Source organism: Xyrauchen texanus, chromosome 9, assembly GCF_025860055.1.
Source record: "Xyrauchen texanus isolate HMW12.3.18 chromosome 9, RBS_HiC_50CHRs, whole genome shotgun sequence".
In the NCBI taxonomy this organism is placed as follows: Eukaryota; Metazoa; Chordata; class Actinopteri; order Cypriniformes; family Catostomidae; genus Xyrauchen; species Xyrauchen texanus.
The window spans coordinates 10,767,287-10,793,846 of NC_068284.1; the positions used below are offsets into that span (position 1 = coordinate 10,767,287).

Here is a 26,560-nt window from a genome sequence, read left to right on the forward strand (position 1 = left end):
ATTTGTGTCAGTTTGAAAGGCTTTGCTCCATAAGGAAAGCAGTTCCATAGGGCTTCTAAATGCTGACCTGTTGCCAGCAGATCAACTATCTTTGAGTCTTGGCATGATCACAGACTCTGGACCCTTGAAGGGGGAAGAATAATAAGATTTGTAGGGTAGTGTAACGCTTGAGCAGAGAGGCAGACGAGGAGATGCGGATCCAAATGCAGTTAAGAATTTATTAAATAAACAAACAAGTAAACACAAAGGAACAACCCTCAATGGGGAAATAAAACATAAAACTGAAAACTAAACACGATGAACACAAACAGAGAACTCAGGCAGGGAACACATACCAGGCTAACAACATACCTCCATTAACAAACAACGACTGACAGAGACTGAACAAACAGACAGGATTTAAATACAAGAATGTGAGACAAAGGGGCCAATGAACAACCAGAACACAAACTAGATGACAAGGTGATTAACAGAAGCAAATGACAAATTAACAAGGGCAGGTGAAAACAATGAACAGTGAACACGAGGGAAAACAAGACTATGGAGTTTCAAGGGTGCCAAAAGTGAAAACTAAGGAGCTACAAAAGTGACAAAAATGACAAACAAAGGGCAACGAAAAAACAAGACAGGGTATACATAACAGGTAGATATGCAGACGTACATATTCTTAATTTAAACACATGTATTTGAAATAAAACATTGTTGCATGGCTTACCTGTTCAGAAAGACCCTTAGCACTTAGTTTCCCATCTCTCAGGCCTTTAACCATTTTTTCACCTTTTATTTATTTATTTTACTTTATGATTCTATTCAGATTAGATTTTTTTAGCCTTTTTTTTTGGTGCATTTTAATCCATTTTGGCCCAACTTTCTTTCGCAAATGTTGCATTCTTTGTTCATATTTTTGGCCTTACAAGAATTCTCCAGAGGATTGTGGTTTATTATGGTTTCCATATATCAGCCATCGAGGGAGCAATACATCAAATTCTGAATAAATCAATTTGGTCTCAGATTGCATGTCTTGAAGAATGGATGTCTTCACAATCCCTAACCATTTTTCTGCATGACAGTTGGTGTCCTTTGCCTTGCCAGATTTTGGTTTGCCTATGTATTCTTTGTTCAATGCATAATTTCTTAAATCTTCAAGAGGTGGAATATTGTGCCCATTACTGAGCATTTAGCAAACAGGAAGAGGCGTAGCATCTCTAGGTCTTCCGAGCAAGGTGAGGGCATAATACAGGACTCTGCAACTTTGCTCTGGTATCTTTGACACCACATTGCCTGTTGCATCTAAGTAGAGTGACACAGGTACTTTTCTCCTTGTGTGCTCCGCCGAGATGCTTTAGCCAACCTCTGTGTAGAGGTGTGCACCAAAGGGGTTAACCTACAGATGTTGAATATACCCAGGTATGCTATAGAAACTGTTCTTTGCCTGAAAAAACACAAAATATTTTTATGTCTTAAGCATAATTTACACATGGTCATGAGCAGGTGGAAATATTGTTCGTAACAACATCCATCCATTTTCTATTGGCAGTTATCCCATATAGGGTCACAGGAAGTGCTGGAGCCTATCACAGCTTTCAACACCCTGGACAGGTTGCCAGTCCATCACAGGGCTAACACACGGATTCACACTCTTACACCTTCAGACAATTTTAGATGTCTTTGTACTGTGGGTGAAACCAGAGCACCCAGAGGAAACCCACGCGAACATGGGGAGAACAACCAGACTCCATATAGAAAGGCCCAGGTAGAGTCAGGACTCAAAACTGAGAGGGACAGTGCTACCCACTGAGCCACCGCGCCACCCTCGTACAGTCTAACATTTTAAAAATACAAAAACTTTCATGAATAAGATCATTTACGTCAGAACGGCTTTACGAACAATTTACATTAAATGTACAATTTATTTGTCATTTACACAACACGAACTACCTAGTTATTATACCTGCAATTAAATTAACTGGGATTTTTTTTAAATTACAATATTAACTTTTACAGTATACTGTACAGTTTGTAAAAACTTTACAGATCCACTTTTTTGTTCATGTTTGGTAGTGTTTTGTAACTGTTATTAATTCATTGTTGTAGGTAGAACGCCTCCATTAAGTTATCGCAGGCAAATTTCTGTTGGGCTGGTCTTTGTATTTTCAGTTTTTCTGAACATAATTTGCTCATTTTGTAGTGAGTTGGTTACTAACGATTCATCAAGAATTTGTATCTCTATGGGGTTGCTGACAGTGTGACACACTAGCATGACACTTGACCTGGGGTACGTTTCCCAAAAGCATCATAAGCCATCATTACCAATATAGTTCAACGATTTGGTATTTCCTGAACACGTAGTTCCAAAGAGCATTCGCAAACAGCATCGCAAAGTTGTGTGGCTGGAACTGCAGCTTTCCTCTTACAAAAAAATCTAAACTAGCTGCAAATTTGCAGCAAAATTTGCTGGCTGTTATTTTCACATGCAAATGAGCTTTTGATTCACCACAAATGTTTGCCAGAAGTTTGCAGCTTTTTGTCGGTAGTGGTGAACCTCCAGCAAACCTTTGGCAACAATGGACAATTTGCCGCAAGTTTGTCCCAAAATCATTTGCATGTGAAAATTATCAGTGGCAAATTTGCTATGAAATCTCGATTTTCGAAAGGGTCCGCCTGTGGTTAGAAATATAGTTCCTTGTTAGTTTGCTGAGTGGACATAATTTGACTTCAATGAACATGTATATCTTTCATTCTGTCAAGACTTTGACCACATTTAGATGTACTTTCTGGCATTCTGAAACATCACGTCACAATGACTTTCCCAAGTCAATCCGTGAAGCTGACTCACTCTCTATCTTCAAAAAATGGCTAAAAACATATCTTTTCCAAAAGCACTTAACCGGTCACTAAAATTTTTTAAAAAAATACAATAATATTTGTGCTTAAATCTGTTTTGAATACTATTCTGATGATAGTGAAACTTTGTAGTATGGCACTTTTCGTACCACTGTCTCCTTAAGATGATTCGCTTATGTTTTCCTCTTTTTTAAGTCGCTTTGGATAAAAGCGTCTGCCAAATGAATAAATGTAAATGTAAATGAGTGAAAGTGATGCCACCTTTTGGAGCTGGCACAACCCTTTTTTAGGAGTTACCACGCCCCCTTTTGGAGTAACCTCAGTTATTTTTATAACTTTATAAATGTTTATTGAAAATGACAGTATTCTAATTGAATATTAGCTGACTAGCTTGAATGATGTAAAAACACATTTTTAAAACAAAACAGCATCTATACAACAGTGTAATGCATTAAATGCACAAGTCTTAGTGTCATAATGTCATTGGAGGCTGAGCCTCACTAAGATTGAAATCTTAGAATCGTCCCTGGAAAGAGATACAATACATTAGCTATTTAAATAGTGGCACTGTGTTCCTTGATTACTCATTGTTTCAGTAAACAGAAGAAGACCTCTTTAAACCTTTCAATCTTTTGTCAAATGGATAGTCCCATATGGTTTAAAGCAACAGGCCAAGTGGACAGATTTTGTGGCAGTATTACCCTGAAGCTCAGCCCATTCAATAGATTGAGCTAGATCCCCTTTTGTGTTAGAAACCCGGCTCAATCAACATGGGCCCTTTCACAAACCCTGCTGAATGCATGTGAAAGTGAGCCTTCAGATTTCATCATAACAAGTTATCGATTGCCTTCTGTCTTTCTACCAAAACACTCTTTGGTGCCTTTTTCAAATTCAGGCTTACAAGGTTATCAGACACTTGGAATGTTCATTGTTAATATCAGGCCACATTCACACGAAAAAGTTTTTGTTTGAAAATGCATTAATTCTGACAAAATGTTTTGGCCTTCCATCCACACTGAGACTGTTTATGTCCAGTGAAAGGTCTTCACATTGCAGTGTGGACAGGGAAAAGGGAGATATTCGGGAAGGGGGGGGGGGGGGTGTATATAAATGTATATTATGTATTTGTGTTTAAAATGACACAGATCAATCCATATGGCTTATATTCCACTGGACAGGGAGCCAGACGTTTGCTGGATTCCACATCACCTAGTGTTGCAAACTGTCTGTTGACACTGTTGAATAGTGGAAGCACTGAGGCAAGGCTATCTGGAGTGCTCATAAACATCACATCCTTTGGATTTTCCCGGCAAAAGCGACCCGCTCCCTTTGCATGAAAATCAGTCTACAGGCTTTAACAGGCAACCTATGAAGTCCGGGAAGGGCACATTTTTTAAGTTGCATTACAAGCGTTTAACACAGTGGCAATTGAATATTACATGAAAAATTGTATATATTGCACCTTTAAACAATCAACAGAACAAAAGCCAACAGCTTAATGATATCATTCTCCAAGAAAAGAACATAATTGTGGTGGGAAAACAACACCATGAACATCCGTATTACTGCCTTCAAGTGCACCTGGGAAGCTCTTACATTCGAGTTGGGCATTTGTTATTACAATGTCATGGATTCAGAAAAGGCCAAATTAAAACAAATACACAATCAATGACAAAAATAGCTAATAAAAAATTTCTGTTGTACTAAGAGATAAGCATAGGTATTCAAACAAATAATTAATTAATTTGCATAAAGAAAAAATGTGAAGGATGAGACATTAGCTTAACATTAGTTGACTATATGATCTGTCATATACATAACAATTTTGTATTATTGAGATAAAGCAATGAAATTTAAATACATTTGCTGAATCATTGGTTTCCATCATCTTTCAAGAAGACACACCACTTCCACCTTCACAAATTGGCAACTCGAATATTATCTAGAATTTAGATTCTAATGATAGAGCTGTTCAGTCATGATGTCAATTTTCAGGCCAACTTGGAAAGCTAATTCGCCATGGGTTCCCTCTGAAATTTTCGTTAGGTTTTTCGGCAATTTTGTATTTATGAGCAAAATAACTGTGCTAAAAATTACTTGAAGAGACTTTTACCGCTTCTTGTTTGATTAATTTACAGAACTCTATGATGACAGAATAATTTGATAATCATACCATTTGGCAGATGCTTTTATCTAAAGCGACTTACAGTGCACTTATTACAGGGACAATCCCCCCGGAGCAACCTGGAGTTAAGTGCCTTGCTCAAGGACACAATGGTGGTGGCTGTGGGACTCGAACCAGCGTCCTTATGATTACCAGTTATGTGCTTAGACCACTACACCACCACATACTAACATGTGAAGTAACAATGCATCAAAATTACCTTAAAGTTGATACCCTCAAGTCAGCCAACTGTCAGTCCCCTAACTTTATTTCTTTATTTCCTTCAGGCATCGTGTTATTTTTATTGGTATTGTTTAAGTTTGGTCTTGTGTAGTTTTAGTTAATAGTTAGTGCTTGAGCTTGACCAGACTATATTTCTGAACATCTGGAATAACCTTTGTAGGAATACTGTAATTCTTCAAATTACACAAACATATTTATTTATATTCCAGTTATTGAGTTTAAAGGCTACAGTATAACAGGAATGACCCTGCTATGTCTGAGTGGACACCATCTGAGGCCCTGCCATTACAGATTTGTTGTCTCTTGAAAGGCTTTTTTGTTGGGTAAAGAAGTGGAATTTGACTTCTTAGGTTTACATTTGTATGCAATTGTGATTTGATGCCATAATTTTTGTCATGGCTAAATAAGAATAAATATGAGAACAAACATGATTTGTACAGACATCTTTTTGTGTGTTTAGGATTAGAACAAAATTTGAGAGACATTTACCAAACCAAAATGATTTGATTTTAAGTACATATTTATTAAAATTTGAAGGATAAACAATACTGTGTTGGGTTGCCACTTCATGATGTCCAATATAAAATGTGGTTCAGAACCTAAATATACTCTCTAGACAGGACAACAAGACAAAGCCTTTTTAATTAAACTCTTATTCTTCCTTGTCCTTCCTAGTCTTCCTACTAAAGTAATTTGATACAGTGATTAACCTTTAAACGGGGTTCTGTCAAGCCTACCGTACTGGCTTGTTACACAGGACGTTAAGTTTGGACTGAAAACAACTCTTAGTTTACAGCATCTTCTAAAGTAGCTCCTGCTGTTTAATGATAAGCATTGGCTTTATGTCTATCCCAGTAGAGACCTTGAAAATCTCATTGTGCTGATAGAGTTGGCTAGTCTTGTGACACCAGGAAGTCATAAACCATATTAAATGCAGTAACCTTTTTTCTCCTGCCACACTATTTTACCTTACATAGAAAATGGTCCACATGAGAATCCACTTTCAATCAAAACATGGAAGATGTATGGCACACAGATTGCACGGGGAGCAAATGTGTTTTTGTTAAAGAGACTATGACCCTGTTTTCACCTGTGGTCAGGTAAGACACATACAGTAGCTGTTTACAACTGGTCGCTTAAATGCGTCTCCTGTGACCACTGGATATGTTTGGATTTGGAAGGGAGGTTTTCTGTGTCATGATGACATCCATCCATCTCTATGTCAGTGTGCTACTGCAAGATATTAAAGCGCAACAAAGTCAGTAAAGACAAAAAAATGGCTCACTACTTTTCCCAGATGCGGTTGAAATGTAATCTAAGCACAAACACAACATGTCAAGCAGAATTATTCATTATTTTAGTGGATTGCCTGTATTAAAGGAGCTTCAGGTGTTTGTGCTTGTCATCTGTGTTGATACCAGACACACTAGAAGAAGATCTGTGAAGATCTCTTTATTGTGTATGTATCCGCTCTTTCGGACAGTTATTTCATTTTAAAGCTGTTCATAGTTTAAACTCTTGTTTTACCGCAGCAGTTGATTGACAGGTGAGGGGTGGTGCTTAATTGCTGCTGAGATGCATACAGGATGGATTAGTGTTTACACTTCAAATGCGATGTGGTTACATGTGTTTTTGACCACATTCATATGTGGTTCTTGTGATCCGACCACAAAACATTTTAGACCCCGTTAGACCTGTATTTAGGGCTGACCACATGTGATCGGATCTAAACGCATCTTAATACCAGCTTGAAATGTCAAATCAAATCAAGATAATTTGAATGTTAAAAGAATGAGTGGCTTTTTTGTGGCTAGTTTTCCAAACTTTAGATTTTATATAAGGGTTAAATTAACTTTCAGCAGATAAATACATTTGAAAGTCTTTCTTTTCTGGGAAACAATACCAAAATGTGATGCCTCATCTTGCACGCAGAGGTATATACAAATTTTATACATCTTTTTATTTTGTTATTAGCATATTAGCAAGGAAAAGTCCCTCAAATATGTGGAGTCTGAGCAAAATTCCAATACTTATCCTTTTAGGGTAAGAAATTTTGGTGGCATGACAGATTCCTCAGAGAAATAAACTGACTCACAACCGAATCTTGATAGCATGGTGTGGAAGCTGTCATTAGAGGTAATTCTGTAAAAGCTGTCAAATTAAATTGGTTTTGCTACAAACAAAGGGGAGTTTGTTTATAAATGAAAGAAATAGTTAAGATATGAACATCATATTCTTTTGCACTTTGTTGATCAAACATTTTTTCCTTCTTTTTATCTCGGCTGGGTTAATTAAAATCACACAGAAATTGTCAGAAGATGGTGAGGAACCACTAATGATGTAGTATATTGATATCTATCCACATTTAAGTGGTGCATGGTTGTAAGGTGTGCCGTTTTAATCTGCAGTCACTGTCTCTCTGTCTTTGTCCAAATACTCTAACCCAAAAAAAAACATTTTTAATCACTGAAAATAGAGATGGATTGTTGTGAAATAGAGGGTCAAACAAAATAGGAAAAGACTTGTATGGCCACGGTAATCAAGATTTGAAATATTTTTGTGACAGACTGAGGACTTACAAACAATAAGAATGTCACTTAGGTTAGAAGAAGGGTCATCTACAGTCAACAGACAAATGTATAATGACTATATTATTTTCCTCTTTAAAATGCTAACTATTCTTTTTAGAGAGTTTGAGTTAGTCTATTGTAATTATACTAAGCTTTATATAAAACCATATTTAAGTACTAAACAATGTCCTCATTCAGCTATGTAAACACTTGTCTGCTGTGTATCTGTCTTACCAGAATTCATAAGGAAAAGTAAAGACAATCTGTCACACTTAGCAGAATCGGTACACAGTGTCACACTGCCCCCTGGCCAAGTAAATTAGAAACAACTTTGTAAAAATACTCAAATCTAGACAGGCCACATTTCCAGCAGCCATCACTCTAATACTTTTTCCTTGAGTAATCACACTAAACTGCTAATTTGGTACTAGAAAATCACTTGCCAATATATCAAACACAGTTGAAAGCTATTTGGTTCTATTAAATGAAGCTTAACCTTGTCTGTGTTTGTTTTGAGTTGCCACAGTTTGCAATAGACTGGAATGTCAATATTAGGTTAAAAATGGCAAAAAAAGAAAAAAACTTTCTTTAGAAAGTTTTCAGTCAATCATTGCTTTGAGGAATGAAGGCCATACAATACTTGAAATTGCACAAAAAAAAAAAAAGTTTTCCTAAAAAGGTGTACACTACAGCCTTCAGAGACAAAGGACAACTGGCTCTAACAAGAACAAAAAGAGATGTGGAAGGCCCAGATGTCCAACAGTAAAAGTAAAGAGAAGACTCAGGGGTGCAGGCCTTATGGGAAGAATAGCAAAAAAAACAACAACAACAACAAAAAACACTTTTGAAACAGAAAAACAAAAAAGAAAAGGTTAGAGTGGGCAAAGAAACACAGACATTGGTCAACAGATAATTGGAAAAGAGTGTTATGGATCTTAACCCCATTGAGATTTTGTGGGATCAGCTAGACTGTAAGGTACATGAGAAGTGTGGGGTGAAATGTCACCTGAGTATCTGGACAAACTGGCAACTAGAATGGCAAGGATCTGCAAAGCTGTCATTGCTGCACGTGGAGGATTTTTAGATGAGAAGTCTTTGAAGTAGTTTAAGAAGTTCTGAACATTGTTTTCAAATTGCAATAGTACATTTTCATGTTATTAATGTCCTGACCTGTCCTGTCATTGTGATCAGTTGAATGCCACTTTGGTGAATAAAAGTACCAATTTCTTTTCATAAGAGCAAAATCTGTACATTATTCCAAACATTTGACCGCCAGTGTATATACAGTATATATATGTATGTATATATATATATGAAAGGGTGTAGAACATTGGGGATTTACAGTGTTTAGAATTTACATGTTTCCATTGAAATGGATACAGATTATATTATAAGCATATCCATGTTGTCCAGCATGATTTGAGAATGTTCCAAAGAGCATTTTGTGTGCTTTAATGGAAGCAATTAAAGGAAATCTGACCTGTTGTACAAAGGAGTTGACATGGTCAATGTCACAAATTTGCTTACAATTGATTAATTACCTTAAATATAAAAATAAATACAATTTTAAATCCCAGATTTTAAATGGTCTCTACTTATGTGTCACGATGAGCAGGAAGGCAGACGAGGGGCGAGGATCTAATTGCAGGTTCTTTTATTAAATAAACAAGAAAACACAGAATAAAACAAAACACTGGGAACAAACAAAACATCCACGAGGGGATAACAAAAATGTAAACATAAGAAACAAAAACACAGAGAACATACACAGAGAAACCGGCAAAACAAGCATCCATATACATCGACGATCGACAAGGGAATGGAGAACAAAGGAGTTGACATGGTCAATGTCACAAATTTGCTTTCAATTGATTAATTACCTTAAATATAAAAATAAATACAATTTTAAATCCCAGATTTTAAATGGTCTCTACTTATGTGTCACGATGAGCAGGAAGGCAGACGAGGGGCGAGGATCTAATTGCAGGTTCTTTTATTAAATAAACAAGAAAACACAGAATAAAACAAAACACTGGGAACAAACAAAACATCCACGAGGGGATAACAAAAATGTAAACATAAGAAACAAAAACACAGAGAACATACACAGAGAAACCGGCAAAACAAGCATCCATATACATCGACGATCGACAAGGGAATGGAGAACAAACAGGGTTTATATACACTGGAGACATGATGATGACAAACTACAATCAGGTGAGCACAATGACACAGGGCTGGCAGTGATGAGGGCCGGGGATCATGGGAAGTGTAGTTTTTGACAAGGAGAAGTGAAACCCAGGGCAGACAACAAGGGAATCGTGACATAACCCCCCCCTCAAAGGAGCGGCTTCCAGACGCTCCTCAGAAAAAACACAAAGGGAATACTCAAAAAAAAAACTAAAATCATCCAAGGAGTGAGGGGGGGGGGGAGCAAACAAACAGACCAAGGGAGCACAAGGGGCAAACAGACAGACCAAGGGAGCACAAGGGGCAAACAGACAGACCAAGGGAGCACAGGGGGCAAACAGACAGACCAAGGGATCACAAGGGGCAAACAGACAGTCCAAAGGGGCACAAGATAGGCAGTCCAAGGGGGCACAGAGAGCAGACAGGCAGTCCAAGGAGGCACGGGGGGCAGACAGGCAGTCCAAGGAGGCACGGGGGCAGACAGGCAGTCCAAGGTGGCCACAAGAGGACTGGATCAGGTGGCCTGAGAGCTGGTCACAGAGCAAAGACAGGTTCAGGAGGCCTGGGAGGCGGCCTCAGGACTACAGCCATGGGGAACTCCGAGGGCGGAGCCGAGGTAGGCGGAGCCGTGGACTGCTCAGGAGACCACATCGTAGAAGGCTCCGGAGGCGGAGCTGAGGGAGGCTCTGGAGGCTCAGGAGGCGGAGCTGAGAGAGGCTCAGGAGGCGGAGCTGAGGGAGGTTCTGGAGGCTCAGGAGGCGGAGCTGAGGGAGGCCCTGGAGGCTCAGGAGGCGGAGCCGAGGAAGGCCTAGGAAGCAGAGCCGAGGGAGGCGGAACCATGGAAAGCCCTGGAGGCTCAGGAGGCGGAGCCGTGGGAGGCTCAGGAGACAGAGCCGAGGGAGACTCTGGAGGCTGGGCCGAGGAAGGCTCAGGAGGTGGAACCGAGGAAGGCGGCGCCGTAGGAGGCTTTAGAGGCGGAGCCCTGGAAGGCTCAGGGGGCGGAGCCATGGGAGGCTCAGGAGGCAGAGCAGAGTGAGGCTCGGTAGGCGGAGACCTGGAAGGCTCTGGAGGCGGAGCCGTAGGAGGCTCTGGAGGCGGAGCCGAGGGAGATGGCGCCGTAGGAGGCTCTGGAGGCGGAGCCTGAGGGAGATGGCGCCGTAGGAGGCTCTAGAGGCGAAGACCTGGAAGGCTCTGGAGGCGGAGCCGTAGGAGGCTCTGGAGGCAGAGCTGAGGGAGATGGCGCCCTAGGAGGCTCTAGAGGCGAAGACCTGGAAGGCTCTGGAGGCAGAGCCGTAGGAGGCTCTGGAGGCGGAGCCGAGGGAGATGGTGCCGTAGTAGGCTCGAGAGGCTCAGGGTGCTCGAGAGGCGGAGCCCTAGGAGACTCGGGAGGCGGAGCCCTGGGAGGCTCGAGAGACTCGGGAGGCGGAGCCCTGGGAGGCTCGAGAGGCTCAAGAGGCGGAGCCCTGGGAGGCTCGAGAGACTCGGGAGGCGGAGCCCTGGAAGGCTCGAGAGGCGGAGCCCTGGGAGGCTCGAGAGGCTCGGGAGGCAGAGCCATGGAAGGCTCGAGAGGCTCGGGAGGCGGAGCCCTGGAAGGACCGAGAGGCTCGGGAGGCAGAGCCCTGGGAGGCGCGGGAGGCGGAGCCCTGGGAGAATCGGGAGGTGGAGCCCTGGGAGGCTCGAGAGACTTGAAAGGCGGAGCCCTGGGAGGCTCGAGAGACTTGAGAGGAGGAGCCCTGGAAGACTCGGGAGGCGGAACCCTAGAAGGCTCGGGAGGCGGAGCCCTGGGAGGCTCGAGAGACTTGAGAGGCGGAGCCCTGGGAGGCTCGAGAGACTCGGGAGGCGGAGCCCTGGAAGGCTCGAGATGCGCTGGCTCTTGGAAGGTCATGGCTACAGGTGCTGGCTCTGGGACGTTCGAGGCTACAGGCACTGGCTCACTGACATTCGAGGCTACAGGCACTGGCTCACTGACGTTCGGGGCTGCAGGCATTGGCTGGTTGACCGTGATTGGCGGAGGCTGGAGAGCAGAGGCATTTCCTCTTCTCCTCCTCCACCGGGCGGATGAAGTTGGCAGCGCTGGTTCGTTGACCATGGCAGGTGTGGGGGTTGGTTCACTCACCGTGGCTGGAGAGGAAAGCCCAGAGGCGGGAGCCGGGATCAGGAGAGGTGGCTCCCCGGCAGCGAATTCCTCTACGATGAGTCCCACATATTCTTGCCAAGTGTAGTCTCCGGTCTCCGGTAGTTCCCACCATCGGTGTTTGGGTACACCGAACCGGTACGCCACCTTCAAAGTGTGGTCATCCCAGCCGGTGTAACTGGCCACGCTGACGAAGAAGTGGGAGAACTCCCGGACAGACAAGTCCGCCTGTGTCAGCTCCGTGAGGAACCCTGCTAGATCCATTGTTGGTTGATCGTTCTGTTACGATGAGCAGGAAGGCAGTGATGAGGGCCGGGGATCATGGGAAGTGTAGTTTTTGACAAGGACAAGTGAAACCCAGGGCAGACAACAAGGGAATCGTGACATTATGGACCCCTCTCCATATATACAACTATATATTCATCCTACTCTTTGCAGACATTTTCAATATACATAAATTGGTTTTCAGCCTAAGACCCAATTTATTGCAATTGAAAAATCACCATTGTAACCTACATATTGCTTGAAAGAATTTAATAGAATGTATTGAGCTTGATTGAGCTGCCATTTAAAATGGAATTTAAAAACACTAACAGAAAGAACAAGGTTGGGCCAGCATGTTGCCTGTAAAAAAGAAAATGAACGATGATGAAACATCAAAGCTTTAGGAATTCAGACAGTATTTTTGATGATCTTTTTAAGATAGAAATTGGTTATGCTTTTAATTATTTTATTGATTCCATCTAGCAATGGAAAAATCACACTTCTTCACAATCTTTTTGATTCAAAGTCTTTTCATAGGCCAGAAACACACTCTACTATGTAAGTACGCAAATACAGACCTCAGCCAATAGAGTTACCTTGAGATGTGTATACCACAAAACTGGATGTGTTATTATTCAGGTAGCTATAAACATGCCAATGGTTTAACATACTAACTAACTAGCTAAGTATCTTAAAACTGTTGTACTTAAAAGAGAAAACTAAGGGCAGTTTACAATAATGCTCACTATAGTGGCCATTCCCTTCTGACACGTTTTGCTTTGCAACCTGTGAACTTAAGCTTGCACTTGAGTAGTTTTGAGCCTAATTAATTTCCACAAAGAATCTGTGAATTATTTACACTTGGATGTGGTATATAGGCATGTATACATTTAGTATACATTTAGTATGCTACGCATGAAATAATACCTACTACTTTTTTATACACTGATTGTTTTCTAAAAGCTGATAATTGAATGTTGACATGGTTTTCCCTTTCCAAAAAATGTAGAGTTCTGGCAAACTAGCCTCAAACCTGACACAAATTTGCCACTCTTTATTTTCACATGCAAATGAGCTTGTTATTCGCAGAAAATGTTTTTCACCAGTAATCTGCTGCTCTTCACCAGTAGTAGTGAACCTGCAGCAAACCTTTGGAAACCATAGACAATTTTCCGCAAGATTGCAGCGAAGCTCATTTGCATGTGAAAATGATCAGTGGCAAATTTGCTGCAAGTTTTCAGCCAATTTGCCATGAACTCTCAATTTTTGTAAGGGTTTTTGTGGTTGGAAGCGAACTTTTTTCTTCATCCCGCAGCTGTCCAAATTGTGCATATATCGCCCTTATAGGAGTATTGTCTTCCGCATGCTCTTATGTTTGAGTAAATATTGTACAGTAAATGTTAATTAAGTTACTTAAAACTTTTGTGTAACTCAACATGAAGTGTTTGTCAACAATTGTGCACCATGGTTATTTAAATCAGTTAATATATGTAAAAAGGCATACTGTATGTATTTTAAATTAAAGTATTACCTTTATATTATACATGCCCTGTTTACTGTTTTTAAGATTTTGCACTTCAGGAAAGGAATGAGTAAAGAAAATCCCAAATAGATAGGCCGATAATGTTAGACTTTTGTAGTTTTATTTACAAATGGCAACATTATTCAAATTACACCTTGCAATATTCAAGTGAATTAAAGCAAATGTTCTTGGTGGAAGATACATCCTGGAGACTGTTTGTTGTCATCTCTATCAACTTAGAGGAATAGAGGAAGAAATATTTACCCATTCTTGCTTTTGCTTTTGAGTAAATCTTGTAGGGTGGTGTTCACATATTTTATCTAAAAAGCCATTTATCTGTGTGGAACTGTGTATGAATAACATTTAGCATAATTTTGTGTTATACAAATCCTATCACTAATTTGCTCCAGACCTGATTATAAAAGTAAATTCTTAATCTGTAATTATATTGTAATAACAATATTACATTTTCATTAAGTCATTTAGTAGTCGCTTTCAACCAAATCAATGAGAAACATAGCAAGTCATTTGTCATACAAAAGTCAACACTGAAAATTGTATTTTGTGGTGAAGTAAATATAACAGAAAAAAATTATGTTATTTTTACATTGAAAAGTAAAAGCGTTAACTTGACATCTAAATTTGTACTCAATTCAAATGTAAAACCTTATAAGTAAATATTATACATTATTGTTTGTTATTTTTTAAATTAATCATCATATACCAATCCTAAAGTAGAAAACCTTGTCAAATGTATTTGCTAATTTGAGTAAATTTCACAGGTAAATGAAACAAGTACATTTTACTTAACATTTCAATGCTGGTGTTCCCAGCATGCACCGGGCTTGAATAATGAATACGCTTGCACGGTTTACTCTTTGCAAGATGATTTACGCCATTTTTATTGTTGATTTTTTTTGTTAGGTTTGGCAGTATCTTAATTTGTGAAGTCTGCTCAAAATGACTTCTATGATGTTGATAGTTACCGTTTTGTGCACCAAGTGTTCAGGTCTGCGTGCACAGCTCTAGAGCTTGTTTATTCTCCCATTAAAGCAAGGTGATGTTTTTAATAGACTACTAATCATGCATTAAACTTTCCTGTGGAAGGCTTATGTGTGTCATGTGGTACATGACTAAGTTTGTTAAAAACGCATTGAAATGCTATTACACTTTTAAAAGCTTGGCTTAATTCAGTGCTACACTGCTTAATTCAAATGTAATATACAAACAAAGAGTGAGTAAAGTTTACAAGGCTGGATCTACACTGTCAGAAAAAAAGGTACTATAGAGGTACATTTTTGTTCCCAGAGGAACAAAATAAATAATTGTGCCTATAAAGATACACTTTAAGTCCTTAGGGTACAATTATGTACCCAGATGAGGTACACTTTTTTGGTTTTCAATGTTAAAGGTCCATATTTGTACCTTTGTTACAAAAAAAGTATATTGGCCTATCTACAGGCCTATGCAAATGTTTAGGCACCCCTGACAATTTCCATGATTTTCCTTTATAAATAATTGGGTGTTTGGATCAGCAATTTCATTTTGATGTATCAAATAACTGAAGGACACAGTAATATTTCGGTAGTGAAATGAGGTTTATTGGATGAACAGAAAATGTGCAATATGCATCAAAAACGAAATTAGACAGGTGCATAAATTTGGTCACCCCAACAGATATATCACATCAATATTTAGTTGAGCCTCCTTAAGCAGAAATAACAGCCTGTAGACGCTTCCTATAGCCTGTAATGAGTGTCTGGATTCTGGATGAAGGTATTTTGGACCATTCCTCCTTGCAAAATATCTCCAGTTCAGTTAGGTTTGATGGTTGCCGAGCATGGACAGCCCACTTCAAATCACCCCACAGATTTTCAATGATATTCAGGTCTGGGGAATGGGATGGCCATTCCAGAACATTGTACTTGTTCCTCTGCATACATTCCAGAGTAGATTTTGAGCAGTGTTTTGGGTCGTTGTCTTGTTGAAATATCCAGCCCCGGCATAACTTTAACTTTGTGACTGATTCCTCTACATTATTCTCAAGTATCTGCTGATATTGAGTGGAATCCATGTGACTCTCAACTTTAACAAGATTCCCAGTACCGGCACTTGCCATACAGCCCCACAGCATGAAATTGTACTGTGGGTAGCAAGTGTTTGTCTTGGAACACTGTGTTCTTTTGCCGCCATGCATAATGCCCCTTGTTATGACCAAATAACTCCATCTTTGTTTCATCAGTCCACAGCACCTTCTTCCAAAATGAAGCTGGCTTGTCCAAATGTGTGTTTGCATACCTCAAGCGACTGTTTGTGGCGCCTGTGCAGAAAAGGCTTCTTCCGGATCACTCTCCCGTACAGCTTCTCCTTGTGCAAAGTGCGCTGAATTGTTGAACGATGCACAGTGACACCATCTGCTGCAAGATGATGTTGTAGGTCTTTGGAGGTGGTCTGTGGGCTGTTTTTGACCGTTCTCACCATCCTTCGCCTTTGCCTCTCCGATATTTTACTTGGCCTGCCACTTCTGGCCTTAACAAGAACTGTGCCTGTGGTCTTCCATTTCGTCACTATGCTGCACACAGTGGACACTGACAGCTTAAATCTCTGCGATAGCTTTTTGTAGCCTTCCCCTAAACCATAATGTTGAACAATCTTTGTTTTCAGAACATTTGAGAGTTGTTTTGAGGCCCCCATGTTGCCATTCTTCAGAGGAGAGTGAAAGAGAACAACAACTTGCAATTGGCCACCTTAAATACCTTTTCTCATGATTGGATGCACCTGTCTATGAAGTTCAAGGCTTAATGAGCTCACCAAACCAATTGTGTGTTCCAATTAATCAGTGCTAGGTAGTTACAGGTATTCAAATCAACAAAATGACAAGGGTACCTGTGTAATTTCCTGTCTAAACCTGTCAAATTTTGTTTTGATGCATATTGCACATTTTCTGTTAATCCAATGAACCTCATTTCACTACCGAAATATTACTGTGTCCTTCAGTTATTTGATAGATCAAAATGAAATTGCTGATCCAAACACCCAATTATTTATAAATGAAAATCATGGAAATTGTCAGGGGTGCCTAAACTTTTGCACACGCTTGTAGAATGTCATAAAGTATATTTTATTTATATACCCTTTACAGAAAAATGGAATGAAACAAAGTACATAAAGAGCCAAGAGTATGAATATAAAAAGGACTAAAATAACAAATCGGTGCATTTATATTGAACATGTACTTGTAATATTAATGTGGTTCTGTCCATTCAGTCAGAGATTCGCACTTCGCGGGACTCCGAGTCTCGACAGCACCGGCATCTCTTTATCTCTCTAGAATGGAGTTGGGGAAGATGTCTACAGCTCACTCAATGAAGGAGCTAATTCAGTTCTGTATTGAAGTCACATAAGAGGAGAGGAAGAAATTTGAGGGTGACCTGAGTTCAATACCCGCTCATGGCCAACACCAGTGACGATTATCTGAACCGGTCCCGGGCCTCCCCTAAAATGAGTACCTGGTGCAGTGTGTAAACATCGCCACTGGGGAGACAAAGGTGGTCAGGCGTGGTGCTGGCCACCCACCGCCTTGTGTACCGTTCCGGCCTTCGTAGGTGCTTGCTAACAGCACTTGCTCCTATAGTCTGTTAAGGCTAAATGGGGGATCTTTGTGTGTGTGTTTTTGAAATTCCCTGTGGATGTTCAGACTAAGCTGGACAGACAAAAATGTAATATTTCTGCATCAGATCAAATCAAAATCATAAGAACACTGTATGAAAGCATTGCTCAGTTTAAGATGCAAGTATTCTTTATAACGGTGCCAAAGTATTAAAGTTTTACACTAAATTTGGTATTTAAATCAGATATAATGCTAAACTAACATTAAAATATTTTTACAGGTATCCATCTAATCATTTCTGGTGACACAGTGATATGAGATGTCCATATGATATAAGGGGAATATACACAGACCAAGTGCCATTTACAAGCAAAAACAGTCCAAAACAAAGATGTCGTTGGATTTTGATGTGAGAGAAGAGGATGCCGTGTTGGATGGCATGAGGGTGAGTAAACCATAAGAGAATTTGCATTTTTGGGTGAACTTTTTCTTGTAGCCTTGGCATTATATGGGGCATTGAAACTGTATAAAATTACATAATTTGACAGGAAATTGCTTATGCTTTTTGTGTCTTTCTTAACTATTTGCAGCTTTATCAAGAAATTGGTTTCCTGTATAAATCTCTTAATGTGTGCCGCTGCTTTCAAGAAGGTTTTGGAAACATTGCATCTACTGAACAACGGCTTGCTCAAGAGAAATCTCCCTTAGCAAAGCTGCACAAGGAGACTAGAGAAGAATCTCTCACTGAAGATCATTCTGATTATTCATAATTGATTCCGGTAATTGGCTATTGACCTCAGTCTTTATCCTCTTAATTAATCCTAGACTTTCTTTGGATTAATTCATACATGTTTATATGTATGTGTCTTGTGTTTTAGTTATTGAGTTCAAAGCAGCTCACCTGATGTTGCCATTCTTGTTCAGGTAGGCACTTGAAAATGTAATCGTGCTTGGGGAGCTGCATATGGACCTCTGTTTGTATATTCATTTTATGTATGTGATAATTAAAAAGTAATAATAATTTAAAACTGCGTTCAGAGTTGTGTCACATTTATACAAGGTGAATATTAATTACTATTCAAGCATTTATTTTGTGTCTGTCCATAATTTGTTGAGTAACCTTAAGTTAAAAAAAATTGACTGAGAGAAATTCTTATGTGTGCTCTGTCATTTAGAATGAATCATCATCGCCATATCCAACTGAACAGCTACCAGAGGTCACTAACTGGAAGTCACTGCAGTGGTCAGAGCTGATGGGTTGGAGATCTGCAGGGCTAGATGTGGATGCGGTGTGGATGAAGGGGCTCTTGCTGCATTTTGTTCTTACTTTGTCTTCAACCTGGCATATCCATCTCACTTAAAGAATACTCTGATATTTCTTCAGCGGTATGTTCTGAAACTTGCTTTGGATGGTGACAAGCCTCTGCCTACTCATGTGACCAGAGTCATTAACCGATTATAATAACCCTCCAATGTTCTTGGAGAAAATTCACACTTGTTGAATTTATCCAACATATAGGTCTTTTTCATGCAAATGAGCAACATTTTCAGTAATAATTTTTCATATTGTGTGCCATTTGCCACCTAAAGGATCGAAATGGCTCTATCACTGGGGTGGTACCCTATAGATACAAAGTTGTACCTTTTAATAAGGTACATTTTTGTACTTTCTACGTAGAGTGCACGATTGTACCTTAGGGTACAAAATTGCCTCTTAAATGGTACAAAGTTATAAGGTACAAATTTGTTCCTCAATTAGAGGTACAAAAAAGGTCCTCTTAAAGGTACCACCCCAGTGACGGGCACTTGTACCCTAAAAGGTACAGTTTTGTTCTTTTTTTTCAGAGTTTCACTCTGGTACTCACAAAATGCCATTGTATGATTTGGAATATTATTATAGTGCATTTGTAAAAATAAATGATTGTGACTGTATTTTATCTGCTTGTTGCATCTGTTCTATTTTTGAGAACTGCTTAGGTTTAGGCATAAATGTGCAGTTGGGCACTCGAGAATATCTATAAATAGTGTAATGTATATGATATTTTGTATATCAAAGTGCCTCTTTCATGTATTATATTGTTTATAATCCATTAGGTTTAGAAATGGGGTTGGGTTAGGGGCAGGGCTGGAATGGTAATCAGGCATACAGTGCATTTTCCCAGTGGGCCGATGCACTTTGGGGCCGATCAGGGGTGGACTGGCCATCCGAGCGGGCCAGTGGGTCAGCAACGAAATAGGCTCAATCAAAACGGCCCACTCAACAACTTTTGGCACAACAAATAATATTAACATTGACAGATAACTGATGACAAAGTTTTCTCATTGAAAAAAAAAGGGGTTTCTCAGTGCATCGATGAAAGGATGCCGGGGGGACCTTTAGCATCATCATGCAGATACAGACGGCTTCTGCACAAGTGTCAGAACTGGATGCTTAGGGAATGAGAACGGGCTGAAATGGAAGATATGCGTAGACAGAAAACACACGTGCAAGAACATATGCAAGAAGACACACGCACACCCCTGTCAAATACCTGCCCCTCAGTTGTACATCAGTGTCTCCCTAAAGTACCTGTTCTACGCCTAAAATTTACTTGGAACAGAGTATTGCAAAGTACGCTTTTCATGAGAATTTCTAATTAAGCCCACCAAGAATTGTGAGTAGCCTTTACTTGAAAATATTGTCTGCTAAATTTTCTTCAAGCAGTATCCCACTACCAAGTTCTCAGAGTTGCTTGAGTAGTGTAGAAGCTAGCACAGAAGAAAAAGACAGAGGAGTAGTAAGTGCAGTTAGTGTGGCTTGGTTAAGTGCTTGTGAAACAGATGTGTTTTCAGCTGGTTCTTGAATGTTGAGATGGTTTCAGCAGGTTGGAAGCTCATTCTACCACAGACGAACTGAGAAAGTAAACGATTGTGAGGAGGACGCACTATGAGGATCAGTCAGTCCGCTCCGGTAATCCGCCCCGCATATTGCAGGATTCCTGTGCGTGAAAAAAAAAAAAGAAAGAAAATCGCCTCACCTGCTGAGCGCTCCAACATATCACTCCGCGGGGTCCATTTATAATATTTTTATTTTGTACCGACATTTGTAATACGACCGTATATAGTTTAGAAGCACGATAATGTCATTATTAGTCCTAATTAACCTTATTTCCAAATGAGAACGTGTCATTCGTCAGAGTGCTGCGCTTAATATTGTGGCACTATTTAACATGGTATCGTTCGCATCGCGGGCGTGATTTGGTAACACTCAAATATGGCGGCCATGGAGTGCGAGCTACAACTTTAATATTTGTATTAATACAGAAATGTAACGTTTTACTCCATTCTACGTTAGACAGACGCGTCTTAATGTCGCATTTTGCTTGTGTAAATGGTTAATACGCAGACAAGGAAATAATATCGGTGTGTTTTGCTGTTATTAAAGTATTGCTCGAAATTTCAGCTTGTTCCGTGAGCTCGTCGAAATTGAACGCTTGAGAGCGAAATCTGCTTTCGGTTTTCCATCATTTGGAGATATTTTGGGCTGTATTTCCCCGAATGTGTCGAGAGATCGGCTCCTGTCCTCGCCTCGCAGGAGTTTCAGATAGCGGGCGGTATGGCTTGTTTTCGCTCGAGTCTCGCTGGATGAGGGATGTAATCCGTAAGGATTTGGCGATGTGGGATGAAGCGGAATAAAGAAAAGTGATCCGTTCAAACCGTGGGGAAGCTGCTGCTTTCGGTCTATGGATTAAATATCGTATATGTTCTGGATATAAAAGTGGAATTTACTGGAATACGTGCACAGTATCGCCGAAGATATCGCTTTGTCACGCTGGCTTATTTTCCTGAGGAATAGTGGGCTATTCCTCCCCAACCCCCCAGCGTCACAAACACCAAACAAAAGTACTATATGTCACATATATGACGGGTTTTGTCATGCAGGAAATAAATAAAATTTGCTAGGGTCAAAGAGGTAAGTAAATATCGATCGATGAGTATGTTGTGTGTGTTTCTCGTCATTATTTGTTAGTTGTTTTTGTCGTTTCTATCGCGTATTTCTACACGGCAAAGAGTTCGTATCAACTGGGTCTGCTGCTTTTCTTCAGGATATCACTAACCACTCCATTTCTCTAAAACATCTTTTAAAAGGCTCCGCATCTCTACAGGCCACTGCCTTTAATGGGGCGTTATATGATTCCCGTTTGGATGGGCAACTACAGGCTTGAGTCATGTTTTCAAGTTGATCAACCGGGCTGCAAGGCCTGTACTCTATCCACTTGCAGCCTTTTTGCGTATTTACACTCGTCTTTCCAATGTAACACCGCCACATTGAAGTTGTCTTCATTACTTTGCATGCAATAATCACCAGTCGAGCGTCAAATGATGCGTCTTTGGACAGCAGTGCTACATCGTATCGTGTTCAGTTAGGTTCAGCCTTTGGGCTTCCTAAAGAGTGCGAATCCGCCTCTCTTAGAGGAAAAGCAGGCAGATTTGCCTATCTTCTGTTGAACAGGGATAGACGTTGGAGTATTTCATGGCATTATTGGCACCCGACAAACACAAAGATTTGGAGACAAGTAAACAAAGGCAAAAAAGCTGGACATGCCCACTTATGTGAAGAAGCACTTGCTTTGTCTGCTGCTGCTGTTTCACCAAGGCTGTCTTTCTAACTTGTGCTTGATTTCTGCATGTGTTATGACATCAAATCACTTGAGATTTAATTTTTTATTTTTGTAAGATATGCATTGTAGGGACGTTGCAAATTCAGTTTTCTGAAGTATTGATGTATTTGATTGTTCAGGGACCAGACTCCAGAGAACCTGAAAAGAAGTCATCTGTACATGGCCACTACAATTTACCTTCTTTATTTTATAGATACACTGGTGGCCAAAAGTTTGGAATAATGTACAAGATTTTGCTCTTATGGAAAGAAATTGGTACTTTTGTTCACCAAAGTGGCATTCAACTAATCACAATGTATAGTCAGGACATTAATAACATGAAAAATTACTATTGCAATATGAAAAAAAAAATTCTGAACTTCCTTAAACTACTTCAAAGAGTTCTCATCTAAAAATCCTCCATGTGCAGCAATGACAGCTTTGCAGATCCTTGGCATTCTAGCTGTCAGTTTGTCCAGATACTCAGGTGACATTTCACCCCACGCTTCCTGTAGCACTTGCCATAGATGTGGCTGTCTGGACAGCTGTGGCTCAGGTGGTAGAGTGGGTCGGCTGCTAATCGCAGGGTTGGCGGTTCGAATCCTGGCCCACACGACTCCATATGCCGAAGTGTCCTTGGGCGAGACACTGAACCCCAAGTTGCTCCCAATGGCTGGCTTGCACCTTGCATGGCAGCTCTGCCAACATTGGTGTATGAATGTGTGTGTGAATGGGTTATTGGGACACAGTGTAAACCTCTAAGGTTAAAAAAGCGCTACATAAGTGCAGACCATATACCATTTCTTGTCGTGGTACTTCTCACGCACCTCACAGTCTAGCCGATCCCACAAAAGATCAATGGGGTTAAGATTCATAACACTCTTTTCCAATTATCTGTTGTCCAATGTCTGTTTTTCTTTGCCCACTCTAAACCTTTCGTTTTGTTTTTCTGTTTCAAAAGTGACTTTTTCTTTGCAATTCTTCCCATAAGAATGATGTACCATAAGTACCACCTGCACCCCTGAGTCTTCTCTTTACTGTTGCACATGAAACTGGGGTTTAGCGTGTAGAATTCAATGAAGCTGTCAGCTGAGGATATTGGAAGCGTCCATTTCTCAAACTAGAGACTCTGATGTACTTATCCTCTTGTTTAGTTGTACATCTGGACTTCCACATCTCTTTCTGTTCTTGTTAGAGCCAGTTGTCCTTTGTCTTTGTAGACTGTAGTGAACACCTTTGTATGAAATCTTTACGTTTTTGGCAATTTCAAACATTGTATTATTCCAATCATTATTCATCAAAAATGACTTTTTTCAAATAGTGATGATGCTGTTTTTAACATCAGTAATGTCCTGACTATACTTTGTGATCAACTGAATGACACTTTGGTGAATTAAAGTACCAATTTCCTTCTGAAACCGCAAAATCTGTACATTATTCCAAACGTTTGACCGCTAGTGTATATACACTGACATTAGTAATCCAAGTAGCACATTTGTTCTGTATTTTGACATTTCTGGTCAACATGGGTACATATTCAACAGATAGATAATGCAAACATGAAAGACAGTTAATTAAGATGTTACCACATGAAGCACATATTAGGTTACCTGACTAAACAGTACAGATAGATCATTACTGAACCCATGGGGAAATAAAATGTAGCATGCAAAAATCCACAACTAGACACTAAATATATATTATTGCTTTATCAGAAGACGGTGTAAGTTATAATATCAAGAGCATACAGTATATCATGTACTCATGAATGTATTAGCTTGTGCTGCTACTAGTCAAACCTGTTTACTGCCTGTATATTTGAAGCAGGGCAAAATTTGCATGCTGCATGGCTCAATATTAATAAAAAGTTACTTGTCTGTCTCTTCCTCTGACCTTTTAACCTTTTTTATTTACTGTACAATTTAGACTTTTCAATTACCTCCTCATGCGTCCTCAATACTCAGTTAACAGCATTTGTGGCATAACGTTGATTACCACAAACATTATTTTGACTTCTCAGTTATACTTCAAAAATAAATAAATAAAATAAGCAAAAATTAAGGTTAAATGGAGCCAAGTTTTGGAGGGTTTAAAGGCAGAAATGTGAAGCATTAATTCTTTTTCTAAAACTTGTGTATTATTTGAATTGTTTAGTTGTTTAAAACATCGTTGTTATGGTCATTTTAGAGCATTACATTGTAATGGCAACAACATTGTAAAATTGGATGTAACTACTTAGAAAAGGTTAGAACTTGTTGCATTTAAATACATTTAAAATGAGTCTGTTCTGGGAAAATGGACCAAAATATTGATGACTCGTCTTGCATGAAGGGTCTCTAGAATGAAAATGTTCCTCCCCCTGGCTATAGAAGTAGAATATTATGGTTCATGACTGTGATGTGAACTAAAGCCAATTCTCTACTTAAAAAAAAAAGGATGAGCCCTTCATTTTTATATATATATATATATATATATATATATATATATATTGCTATTCAAGGAAATACTGTACATCAACACATGGTTGAAAATTGCTCTTGAAGCCATTGATGGGGTCTGTAAATTACTGCCTCAGACAATGCGTTTCTTAAAATTGAAGGCTTGACCCAACCATGTGAGGTCTAATAGTCCCATGTAGTTCCCAGAAAGGAAAGCATGCCATTGGTAGTTTGCCTTGTCAGCTGAGTGGACAGGTTGGCGGAAGCACCATGCAGAGCAGGCGCACTGTGGGTCAGGCAGCAGCTAAATATGCACAACATTAAGAAAGAATACAACAGCTGAAACTTGGACTATAAGTGTGTCTGCCCCTTAACTGTGTTGTGTTCAAAATTAACCCATAAAATAGTTTTTAGACAGTCTGTTTCTATATAATAATTCAGTAAGATAGATATGTTCACAAAACTAATTTACTTTAGCTAGGATTTAAGCTGAGATCACACTTGTCTTTCATTCTTGACCATGCTAAGTCAAAAAGAAGCCAAGTTTGGGCACATTTTGTTTTGTATTAAGCAATAAGCCATGAGAGGCCAGGCATTACAGTGATTTTTCCATAGTTGAGTGCCTTAACTGTGGTAAAATCATAATAACGCATGGCCTTCTGTGGCTTATTGCCTTTATAAATGAAAAAAATGCTTAAGGTGTTCAATTTCTGCACCACCACACAAAATCGCAATAGAGCTATTCAGCTTGTAGTCCAAAAACCTGGAAGACAATTCACAATTTGTTCCCTCTGGATTTTATAATGGGGTTTTTGAACTTATGAGTAAAATAAGGTCGGCTTCAAAATTCACGTTTGAGGTATGAAAGTGTGTAATTTATGTTGTAGATCAAAACGTCCACCAAAGAGTGTCATCAAGTAATGTTTACCACAGACCTTATTTAACTCATAAATTCAAAAACCCAGAGGAAAATTATGAGGTGACCCATGGCAATTTGACTTCTGGTTCACCTACAAATTGAAAAGCTCTATAGTAAAAAAATAAATAAAAATAAAAATAAATAAACAGCTTTCACAAATACTTCCCCCCCCCCCCCCATCTGCCGTTGATTGGACAAACTGTTAGTCCCACCCCAAACTTATGAAATTGTTTAGTTCAGTGATGCTGTGTTGGGCTGCTCAAACAAATGGTGCAATATGTTTACAGTGCCATAGAGAAAATGTTTACAGTTTCCAAGGAAATCAACCTACGAATGACTTACTGTTGTCTCTGCATATTAAGCTGGTAAAGGAGAGCGTATTTTAACATTGAAGAAAATATTCTTCCACCAAGTAGTATAATTCACCTTACTGTTGGCTGTCTATGTACCGGTAGCAATTTGGCATTATAATATGTGGTCAGTTGTGGGTTTATCGACATTGTACAATATTTTTCTCACTTTACATTTTGCTACTTTGATTGTTGCTCATGCAATCAGAATTCTGTTTTATTATTGCTTTAATTGTTTATATAAGTCATTGATTATCTGTGAAAGAAAAGTGTAGGTATTTAGTGAATGACATTATAATAATCATTTAATTATATATAAGCATACCTGACAGTTAGTACTTTTTTAACATTCACCTTTTTCCAGTTGAGCAGAAATAAGGCTACAATGTTTTGCGTTTACACAGTACATTTTACTTTGCTATCTAGTGTAACAAATGTCTTTTAATGAAAGTGTGGACTGCTTTAATTGGAATTAATAAAAGTGCTCTAACACTTGTTTTGACTAATTTTCACGGAGTATGAGTAGGAGAGATGTGGACCCCTATTATTTGCAAATTATACAAGCTTATGAAAATATTGTTTAGTATTAACCAAAGGTAATATTTTCTCCTCTGGCATTAAAGATCTTTAATCAAATTATAATTAAAACCTCAATGTGTGGTTTAGAAGGTG

General features: G+C 39.5%; 1 protein-coding gene across 1 annotated transcript in view; it reads left to right on the forward strand.

Annotated features, from left to right (window-relative positions):
* The first annotated feature begins 20,818 nt into the window (after window positions 1-20,818).
* kmt2cb (lysine (K)-specific methyltransferase 2Cb) overlaps window positions 20,819-26,560 on the forward strand; it is a 145,879-nt gene continuing 140,137 nt past the window's right edge. Inside the window, exon 1 of the mRNA XM_052133538.1 lies at window positions 20,819-21,493. The gene's annotated coding sequence lies outside the window, so the exon portion shown is untranslated. The remainder of the gene's footprint in view (window positions 21,494-26,560) is intronic.